This window comes from Acinonyx jubatus, chromosome D3 (assembly GCF_027475565.1).
Source record: "Acinonyx jubatus isolate Ajub_Pintada_27869175 chromosome D3, VMU_Ajub_asm_v1.0, whole genome shotgun sequence".
Classification (NCBI taxonomy): domain Eukaryota; kingdom Metazoa; phylum Chordata; class Mammalia; order Carnivora; family Felidae; genus Acinonyx; species Acinonyx jubatus.
In genome coordinates, this window is record NC_069392.1 from 41,513,244 (window position 1) to 41,522,394 (window position 9,151).

Consider the following 9,151-nt stretch of genomic DNA (forward strand, 5'->3'; position numbering starts at 1 on the left):
CCCAAAAGACAGAGCAGGAAGAAACAACAGGCAGGGACTTAACCAACACAGATACAAACAAGATGTTTGAACCTGATTTTAGAATCACAATAATAAGAATACTATGGAGTCAAAAATAGATTACAGTCCCTTTCTGTGGAGATAAAAGAAGTAAAAGCTAGCCAGGATGAAATAAAAAATATGGTAACTGAGCTACGATCTCGAAAAGATGCCATGGGAGCAAGGATAGATGAGGCAGAACAAAAATCAGCGATATAGAGGACAAACTTATGGAGAATAATTAAGCAGAAAAAAAGAGGGAGTTTAAGACAAAAGAGCATGAGAAATCAATGACTCATTAAAGGAACAACATCAGAATCATAGGGGTCACAGAAGAGGAAGAGAGAGAAATAGGGGTAGAAGGGTTATGTGAGCAAATCATAGCAGAAAACTTTCCTAACCTGGGGAAAGACACACACATCAAAATCCAGGAAGCACAGAGGACTCCCATTAGATTCAACAAAAACCGACCATTAACAAGGCATACAATAGTCAAATTCACAAAATACTCAGGCAAGGAAAGAATCATGAAAGCAGCAAGGGAAAAAAAATCCTTAATCTACATGGGAAGACAGATGAGGTTTGCAGCACACCTATCCACAGAAACTTGGCAGGCCAGAAAGGAGTGGCAGGATATATTCAGTGTGCTGAATCAGAAAAATATGCAGCCAAGAATTCTTTATCCAGCAAAGCTATCATTCAAAACAGTAAAGATAAAAAGTTTCCCAGACAAACAAAAATGAAAGGAGTTTGGGACCAATAAACCAGCCCCGCAAGAAATTTTAAGGGGAACTCTGAGGGGAAAAAACATGATAGATAGATAAATGAATGAATGAATGAATGAATGAATGAATGAATAAATAAATAAATAAATAAATAAATAAATAAACACCAAAAGCAACAAAGACTACAAAGGACCAGAGAACATCACCAGAAACTCCAACTCTACAAGCCACATAATGACGATAAATTCATATCTTTTAGTACTCACTCTAAATGTGAATGGACTAAATGCTCCAATAAAAAGACACAGGGTAACAGAATGAATAAGAAAACAAGATCCATCTATATGCTGTTTACAAGACACCCACTTTAGATCTAAAGACACCTTCAGATTGAAAGTAAGGGGATGGAGAAACATCTATCATGCTAATGGTCAACAAAAGAAAGACAGAGTAGCCATACTTATATCAGACAATCTAGACATTAAAATAAAGACTGTATCAATGGATGCAGAAGGGCATTATATCATAATCAAGAGGTCTATCAACCAAGAAAACCTAACAATTGTAAACATTTATGTGCCAAATTTCGAAGCACCCAAATATATAAATCAATTAGTCACAAACATAAAGAAATTCATTGATACTAATACCATAATAGTAGGGCATTCAACACCCTGCTCACAGCAATGGACAGATCATCTAATCAAGAAATCAACAAGGAAACAATGGCTTTGAATGACACACTGGACCAGATGGACTTAACAGATATATTCAGAACATTTCATCCTAAAGCAGCAGGATATACATTCCTCTCCAGTGGACATGGAACGTTGTCCAGAATAGACCACATGCTGGGACACAAATCAGCCCTCAACAAGTACAAGAAGATCGAAATCATACTGTGTATATTTTCAGACCACAACACTACGAAAATCAAAACCAACCACAAGAAAAAATTTGGAAAGGTAACAAATACTTGGAGACGCAAGAACATCCTACTAAAGAATGAATGGGCTAAGCAAAAAGTTAAAGAGAAAATTAAAAAGTTCATGGAAATCAAGAAAATGATAACACCAAAACCCAAAACATCTGGGATGCAGGAAAGACCATAAGAGGAAAGTATATAGCAATCCAGGCCTTCCTAAAGTAGGAAGAAAGATCTCAGATACACAACCTAACCTTACACCTTAAAGAGCTGGAAAAAGAACAGCAAATAAACCTAAAACCAGCAGAAGACAGGAAATAATAAAGATTAGACCAGAAATTAATGCTATCGAAACCAAAAACAACAACAACAAAAGAAAAACAGTAGAACACATCAATGAAACCAGAAGCTGGTTCTTTGAAAGAATTAACAAAATTGATAAACCACTAGACAGGTCACAAAGAAAAAGGAAACGACCGATATAAATAAAATAAAAAATGTAAGAGGAGAGTCAAAACCAACAGAGCAGAAATAAAAACAATAATAAGAGAATATTATAAGCAATTATATGCCAGTAAATGGGCAATCTGGAAGAAATGGACAGAATTCCTAGAAACATATACACTACCAAAACTGAAACAGGAAGAAATAGAAAATTTGAACAGACCCATAACCAGTAAGGAAATCAAATTAGTAATCAATCAAAAATCTCCCAAAAAACAAGAGCCCAGGGTCATACAGCTTTCCAGGGGAATTCTACCAAACATTTAAGGAAGAGTTAACACCTATTCTCTTCAAACTGTTCCAAAAAATAGAAATGGAAGGAAAACTTCCAAACTGTTTCTATGAAGCCAGCATTTCCCTCATTCCAAAACTAGACAGAGAACCCCACTAAAAAGGAGAACTATAGACCAGTTTCCCTCATGAACATGGATGCAAAAATCCTCAACAAGATTTTTGCCAACCGATCCAACAATACGTTAAAAAAAATTATTCACCACGGCCAAGTGGGATTTATACCTGGGATGCAGGATTGGTTCAATATCCACAAAACAATCAATGTGATTCATCACATCAACGAAATAAAAGACAAGAACCACATGATCCTCTCAATAGATGCAGAGAAAGCATTTGACAAAATACAGCATCCTTTCTTGATAAAAACCCTCAAGAAAGTAGGGACAGAAGGATCATACCTCGAGACCATAAAAGCCATATACAAAAGACCCAATGCTAATATCATCTTCCATGGGGAAAAGCTGAGAGCTTTCCCCCTAAGGTCAGAAACAAGACAGGGATGTCCACTCTCACCACTGTTATTCAACATACTATTGGAAGTCTTAGCCTCTGCAATCAGACAACACAAAGAAATAAAAGGCATCCAAATCAACCAGGAGGCCAAAGTTTCACTCTTTGCAGATGACATGAAACTCTATATGGAAAACCCAAAAGATTCCACCAAAAAACTGCTAGAACTGATTCATGAATTCAGCAAAGTAGCAGGATATAAAATCAATGCACAGTAATCGGTTGCATTCCTATACACCAACAATAAAGCAACAGAAAGAGAAATCAAGGGATCGATCCCATTTACAATTGCACCAATAACCATAAAATACCTAGGAATGAATCTAACAAGAGGTGAAAAATCTATACACTGAAAACTATAGAAAGCTTATGAAAGAAACTGAAGAAGACACAAAAAAAAGGAACAAAGATTCCATGTTCCTGGATAGGATGAACATATGTTGTTAAAATGTCGATACTACCCAAAGCAGTCTACATATTCAATGCAATTCCTATCAAAATAACACCAGCATTCTTCACAGAACTAAAAAACACAATCCTAAAATCTGTATGAAACTAGAAAAGCCCCTGAATAGACAAAGCAATCTTGAAAAAGAAAAACAAAGCAGGAGGTATCACAATCTGGGACTTCAAGCTGTATTACAAGGTTGTAATCATCAAGACAGTATGGTACTGGCACAAAAACAGACACTCAGATCAATGCAACAGAATAGAGAACCCAGAAATGGACCCACAAACGTGTGGCCAACTAATCTTTGACAAAGCAGGAAAGAATATCCAATGGAATAAAGACAGTGTCTTCAGCAAGTGGTGCTGGGAAAACTGGACAGCGACATGCAGAAGAATGAACCTGGACCACTTTCTTACAACCATACACAAAAATAAACTCAAATTGATAAAAGACCTAAATGTAAGATAGGAAGCCATCAAAATTCTCAAGGAGAAAGTAGGCAAAAACCTCTTTGATCTTGGCCACAGCAATTTCTTACTCAACACGTCTCTGGAGGCAAGGGAAACAAAAGCAAAAATGAACTATTGGGACCTCATCAAAATAAAGCTTCTGCACAGCAAAGGAAACAATCAGCCAAACTAAAAGGCAGCCAACAGAATTGGAGAAGATATTAGCAAATGACATATCAGATAAAGGGTTCAGATCCAAAATCTATAAAGAACTTATCAAACTCAATGCCCAAAAAAACAAATAACCCAGTGAAGAAATGGGCAAAAGACATGAATAGACACTTCTCCGAAGAAGACATCCAGATGGCCAACCAAGACATGAAAAAATGCTCAACATCATTCATCATCAGGGAAATACAAATCAAAACCCCAATGAGATACCACCTCACACCTGTCAGAAGGGCTAACAATAACAACTCAGGCAACAACAGATGTTGGCGAGGAGGTGGAGAAAGAGGATCTCTGTTGCACTGTTGGTGGGAATGCAAACTGGTGCAGTCACTCTGGAAAACAGTATGGAGGTTCCTCAGCAAATTAAAAATAGAACTACCCTACGACCCAGCAATTGCACTTCTAGTTCTAATCCAAGGGATATAGGTATGCTGTTTCCAAGGGGCACATGCACCCCAATGTTTATAGCAGCACTATGAACAATAGCCAAAGTATGGAAGGAGAGACCAAATGTCCCACGATGGATGAATGGATAAAGAAGATGTGAGATATATATATACACATATACACACAATGGAATATTACTGGGCAACCAAAAAGAATGAGATCTTACCACTTGCAACTACATGGATGGAACTAGAGGGTACTATGCTAAGCGAAATTAGAGAAAGACAAAAATCATGACTTCACTCATATGAGGACTTTAAGTCACAGAACAGATGAACACAAGGAAAGGAAACAAAATAATATAAAAACAGGAAGGGGGACAAAACAGAAGAGACTCATAAATATGGAGAGCATACAGAGGGTTACTGGAGGGGTTGTGGGAGGGGGTATGGGCTAAATGGGTAAGGGGCATTAAGGAATCTACTCCTAAAATCATTGTTGCACTATATGCTAACTAACTTGGATATAAATAAAAAAAGTAAAATTAAACTAAAAAAATAATAATAAAAATTTAAAAACAGCTTTGGTCTCATTCAAGTTGATAAAAAATATCACTTTTCCTTTATCTAGCTCAAGCTGTAAAATGTTAAATAGTGAGACTATAAAACTCAGCAAAAGAAACAACTGGGGAAGGCATTCTTTGTGAATGGACATGAAACCTTACAGGTAAAGTTGGAAATCTTATGCCACATAGTACATTTTGTTTTTTAAATGAGACGCTTTCTCTCATCTCTTAAGAATTAAAAAATATTTTTCCTACCTTGCTATTTCTCCCACTGTCGCTATTTTCATTGTCAAGTGAACTCACTTTTTTCATTAACAAATCAAGCAAGATGAGAATGTCCATTATTTGAGCAGATGCCTGCAAATATCTGCAGAGGTGGAAGAGCAAGTACGAATATGTCATGTTGATTCTGGACTTCTTTCTTCTAGAGAGTCCATCATTCTTGAGTATTAGATATTTTTGCATATTTAGGAGATGTGCAGTAAAAAGTTTCATGAAGTAATGGTTGTGGTTCTTCTCACTGAGAGAACAAAAGTTTAACCATCCTTGTGAATTCAAGGCTGAGTCAATTTAGACAAGGAAAGTAGAAAGAATGCCAAGTTTTGGCAAGAGATTCAAATACTTTACCAAGGAATAAATTATCTGTGGTTGGAACACCAAACATGAAGCTTAGAAACAGTGGGTGAGGAAGGAAGGTAATATTTTGATTTCTATACAGGACTAACATACTGAAATATAGATGATATAGGCATACAATTTAAATTATAGATGAAAATTCTCACCTACATTCTTTGAGAGCAAGGGTCATAGATTAATCATTTTTACATCAGCCTATTTCCTTTACTCCAGGTGATTTCATCCATTCCCATGATTTAAATGTCAATGTATATCATGCCTAGGATATATGTCATTTAAATGTATGACTTCCAAATTTGTATCTCTAACCTGGACCATTTTGTTGAGCTCCATGCTAGCACGTCTAAGTATCTAACCTGGATATTTAACAGGAATCTTAAAATGAACAATGTCCACAGCAGAATTCTTTATTTTCCCCTGAAATCCTGCTCCACACAGCATTTTCTGTTCCTGGTCATGAAACTACTACCCAATTACTGAAGCCCCAGATACAGACATCATCCTCATTCTGCCTTTTCTCTTTTATCACCATCACTCACCTCGTCAGCAACTTCTATTGGCTCTACTTCCAGAATGTTACTCTTATCCACCCACTGTTTTCCATGTTCACTACTGCCACCTTTATCCAAGCACCATGAGTCCTTGCCTTTTCTATCGCAGCAGCATAATTGCTATCTCAGCTTTCCCTCTCCACCTGCTACAAACTCTTCCAAATAGTAACTTCAAATATCAACCAAATAATATCACTGAACTGTTTTGTCACTACAGACAGAAAAAAATCCCAACTCATCACCCTCACTTACAAGGCACTACATAATCTACCTTGACTCTCCAGGGTCTCACATTAGTAAGACCACTGAGGTAGGGCTGGCAACACAAGTTAGTGGGGAAGTCAACCTAGTTTTTAAAAACATTGAAAGGCCTTCAATGAAAGAGAATGTGTTTAGGGAAAAGGAGTTCCCCTACTCATTTTTAACGACTTTTCTAAGAGCTAGAGATTTTCACCTACAACATAATCAATTTGAGAAGAAAAAAAAATCTAAGAAGGTGTTAATGAAAAAATGCTAAGCATCCCAAATTGCAAGTCCTCTTCAATAGGGAGCATAAGATCATTAGTGGAATTAACTTGGAATTGAATAGCTATTTTGGGACCCCACAGCACACACCTCAACTATCTTTCATCCAAAAATGTTATCTCTAACCTGTGACCATTCTTTCCCCAAACTGACCTCCTACAAGGCACTTGCGAAAAATCCTGCCTCAATATTTTATTTCTCTGTAGAATACCCTTTATCTTTACAAATCAGTTTGAATTGTACTGAAAGTTCATTAAGGCATTATCATGGGACCTCTTTCTAATATTAGCTGTTAAATCCTCAGGTTGTAATCAAATCCTTCGGGCACTTTATTTCCTAAACAATATTGAGTGTAGCCTGAAACAGGTAATATTTTGCCAAACCCAGACCAATGGTGGGAGGTTTCAGGATGGGGCTCCAATGTGCATTTATTCATAGTTGTTGGCATTGCTTTTCAGAAGTTTCAATGGTGGTTTGAATTTCTCAAGGGTTACACTATGATTTCTCCTGTGTAGTGCTCTACAGCGTCACTGATTGGCCACTTACAAGAGTATAAGCCCCCATCTTCTTAAAATAAATAGCCTGTAGTCTCCTAGGATATCATGACAAAGTACCATACAGTAGGTGGCTTAAACAATAGAAATTTATTTTTTACAACTCTGGAAGCTACAAGTCCCAGATCAAGCTGCTAACAACATTGGTTTTGGGACACATCTCTCTTTTTGGTTTATGGACAGCCATCTTCTCATTGTATCCTCACATGGCCTCTTCTCTGTGCATGCCCAAAGAGAGAGACAGAGAGATAATCTCTGATATTTTCTCCTCTTCTAAGGATACCAGTTCTATCAAGTTACAGTTCCAACCTTATGACTTCATTTAAACTCAATTACCTACTTAACGGCCCAATCTCTAAAGATGGTCACACAGAGGATTATGACTTCCACATATGAATTTTGGAGAGGACACAATTCAATCCCTAACAAAGAGACTTTGCAATATTGGGAGGAGCGTCTTAACAGAAATCTCCAGTTAAAACCATACAATCCGAACAACTGAAGTATGGGCTAAAAGTGGTGTCACAAATCTGGCACTAGAGGACACGTAAACTGAGCTGAACTATATAGACAGCAATGTAAATCTAGTTAATGCCAGTCAGAGAAAAATATCATAATTTCAGTTTTAAACACAATAATGTGCTGTTTTTTACTTGTAGCAAGAATTACTATCAATCTCCATTCATTGGGCCAGAGACCCTTGTGGTGTTACCAAAAGCCTTGCCCATCACGTAGCACACTACCTACACTTGTGAGTTCATTATGCCAGATTTTTCATTGTTCAAATTAACTCTGATTATAAGTTAGGGATAAATAAAGTAAACAAGCATGCAAAGTTTGGGTTTTTTTTTCTTTCAGAGAGGAGAAGATTTAATGCACTGTAGGAGTAATTTACTAAATAGTACTTCAGCTTCTTACTAATTAAAGAGTGACTCAGGTCATGCATTTAAGTGCACACAGCCCCAGATGTCTCATAAGTCAACAACACTACATAAACAACACCATTTTATCCTGAATTGAGCACGTTGAACACTGGCAAAGTTCAAATTTGCTAGAATCCTTACTTTGTAACCTGCACTCCATTTCAATCATCTCAAGTAAGGAAAGTTTGCTGGCATACATTTTTTTCTTTGTTGATTCTCTGGTATAACACAACTGTTTGGCCACACTAATAACTTTGACAATATCCAAAACTACCTCATCAATTTATGAAAGCAGTAGAGCTTTACCAAGCCATAACTCCTTAATTGGAGTAAAATAGCTGTTTCTTTGACACTAAGTGTTGCCCACCTAGATTTTGTAACCTAATTTGCTTAGCTAATGAGAACAGTGTGTCACAGTAGATAGAAGTTGGTCTGAAAATTAAAGCAGCAAATGTAATGGAGTTTTCTGTTCCAGGGAGAGTTACTTTGAAATCCAATAAGGACAACACTGATTAAAAAGGAGGTAGTTTAGGTTTCACTAGGACTTCCAGCATGTATATTCTTGCATATACAAATGATGAGACCAGTACATAAAGTTAGTCATAATCAAGGAAGCTGTTCACTTATATAACCATTTTCACTCCCAGGTTAATGGTATAGCTGAAAATTGACATGTCTAAAAATGGCTACTAAAATAATTCAGGCATCAGGTAAGAATTTGGAGCTGAACAAAGTATAGGATAGTCGCTTATAAAATAGAATATTCAGAATTACACAAAATCATATAACACCGTCATTTATAGTCGGAAGCTTGTTGAAGCTCCCTGGGGTATTTTGTAAGTAAAATTAGGCCTTAAGTGTCTGTGAAATTATGAACCTTTG

The 9,151-nt window shown here is 36.7% G+C and overlaps 1 pseudogene; it reads right to left on the bottom strand.

Annotated features, from left to right (window-relative positions):
* Nucleotides 1-7,997: 7,997 nt before the first annotated feature.
* LOC113602398 (uncharacterized) lies at nucleotides 7,998-8,132 on the bottom strand (annotated as a pseudogene).
* Between the last annotated feature and the right edge of the window lie 1,019 nt (nucleotides 8,133-9,151).